Here is a 2663-nt window from a genome sequence, read left to right as displayed (position 1 = left end):
TCTGTGAGCTGCAGACCAGTTTACCTAGCGAGGTCAAATAAGTTTACTTTCTTCATTTCTCTCACTTGTGCTTTCGTGGCTTGCATTTGCAGCTCAGCTGTTTTTGTTATTGAGACCTGTCCCCTCTGCTCAGCGGGCATTAGTCTTCACTGCGGCTGGTGACGCTGAGTGGCCTTGTGACCGTATCAGCCGCTCTGTTCCGGCTCCTTCCTCCTGCAGTGCCCGCCCACCTGAGCTGCATTTTAGCTACCAGGTACTACCTACATGCCGGTCCATCCAGTGAGAGGTTGGGCTTCATTTCATTAGCCTGCAGTGATGTATCCTACTGCTGGTAGATCTGTGGGAGTTCCTACTGTGGATGCCCTGCGCCTTTTGATAAATGAGGCTATGGAGGCTGTGTTTAGGGCATGGGAGGCGGATGGTCCCCCAGCTAAGGTTCCTAGAACTCAACCCCTGGCAGATTTAGAGGATACTGATGAGGAGAAAGGACAGAGGGGTCACTTTGTACAGGGAGCTGAGCTCTCTGATTTATTTGCCAATGTCAGGGGCTATCGGGGTTTTCCTTCTCCTGAAGAGAATGAGTCAGAGGATGATTTTTTACCCAGTACTAGCAGCCTGATCCTGACTCTTTGCCTTTGCTCACTGCTGTCCGCAAGGTCCTGACACACGAAAGGCAGGACATTGATAAATCTTCATTTCCTCACTTTTTTGGGAAAGCGTTATACCTTGGAAGGGTTTTCAGAGGAATTCCCACAATCTGTCAAGGTGGATAATTTGATGGCTAGCCTTTCTCCCCAAGGCATGATTCTTTCAGATGACGCCCTTCCTTCTGACCCGGTCAACAAGAAGGTTGAGGATGCTGTGAAGAAGTCTTATGCTGCCTCCAAATTTTCATTCCTGGCGATGGCCTATACCACTTGTATGGTTCAGTCCCTCTTGAAGAATTTCCAGGCTCTGAGTCTGCAGTTGAATGAGGGAGGGGATGCTTCTTCTCTGTTGACTCTGATGGAGCTCCAGGCTTGCTACTTCAGACTTGGATGGCGGAGGCCTCGCAGAAGTCTGTCCTTCTGAAAGTGCCCTTTGAGGGTTCAAAGGTGTTTGGCCCTCATTTGGAGGAAATGGTCAAGGAGCCGATTAAGATTCTGAAGCTGGTGGCTCCGGTTAAGTTTCTTTCTGCTAGAATCTTTTTTTCATGGCCTTTTATTCTGGTCGTCGGGTTGGTGAGATTGGGGTTTTGCTTGTTTCTCCCCCTTTCTTGTGTTTTTGCTCAGACAAGATGATTTTGGGTCCTAGTCAGTTTACTTTGCACAAGGTCTTGTCTGGCTTCCACTGTCAGGAAGATATTGTCCTCCCTGTTTGTTTTATACTGATCCATCTTATCCCGAGGAGGAGTTTCTCTATTTCCTGGATGTGTTATGGGCCCTTCACATCTATCAAGATTGTAACTGTGGTTTTCGGAAGGTGGATTCACTTTTTGTTACTTACGGTATCTCTGGAAAGGGTCTCAAACCTTCTTTGTCCACTCTGGCTCAGTGGGTGAAGTGTGCAGTTCTCTTGTCCTACGAGGCTGCTCACAGTCCTCTTCCGTCTTCTGTTCAGGGGCGGTAAACTCAGGGGGGGCTTCCTCTTCCTGGGCTATGTTTAAGGCTGCTTTCTTATGTGATATTTGTAATGCTGCTACAAGGGCCTCTCCCCACATTTTGTTTCCCACTACTGTCTTCACTCATGTTTTGCCTGCTCTGCTTGATTTGTGATCTGCACTGTTTTTTTTCTGATTAAATTGACCTGTTGGTTTTGCAGCATCCTTCTGGTTATTGTGTTTCAATCACCTTGCGCTTCGGTATGGGCTCATATGTAAGGAATGGCACGGGAAGACGAACTAGGAGGTAAAGCCCAGTTACTTACCAGTAATCTTCAATACTCCAAGTCCTGGTCTTTTCACGTTCCATTCCTGAACCTGTCCCTCGGTCCCTGTTTTTGGTGATTGTTTTGTGTGTTCATTTTCCTTTGGTGTCTATGGTATTCTAAGGATGTAAGGGTGTTGCACTTCCCCCTTTATGCATGCCGGGTAGGCAGCGCCATTTTGGGGGAAGTATTTGACCTCTGCTAGGTAATAGGTTTCTGTTGAACAGACACGCTACTCATACATAAGGAATGGAATAGGAAGACCTGGACTAGGAATAACCAAGATTATCGGTGAGTAACCGGGCTTGATTTACGGCACCCCATTGTCCCACAACTGTTTATTCATAAACTAAAGATTAATAATTGTTACAATCAAATTGTAAAGAGAAGTAAGTGCAATCCATTGCCATACTGCATGGGTGTTCAAATCACTTTAGTAAGGCCGCACAAGAAAGTGCACAAAAGACGCCTGTCAATTCATTCACCAAAACTCTCTCTCTATTTGTTTTTCAAACTAAATCAGGTTACCTTTCCTGCACGTTAGCATAGAAAGGTGTAACTGAGAGACGAGTTATTTTCCACACGTGAGTGACTTGCGAACTGCAAATCCCCAGTATAAGCAATTTGGAAGCATGGAGGCTCCCAAACTACTGACATGTGCCAATCTAACCCCACCCTCCATTAGCTTGGAAAGCAATTTAAAGCTTGAGTTTGCTATCCTACACCCTTCTTGCATCTATTTCTCTAACCACATCTTT

The sequence above is a fragment of the Triturus cristatus genome, chromosome 8 (genome assembly GCF_964204655.1).
Source record: "Triturus cristatus chromosome 8, aTriCri1.1, whole genome shotgun sequence".
In the NCBI taxonomy this organism is placed as follows: domain Eukaryota; kingdom Metazoa; phylum Chordata; class Amphibia; order Caudata; family Salamandridae; genus Triturus; species Triturus cristatus.
This window is presented reverse-complemented; position numbering follows the sequence as displayed.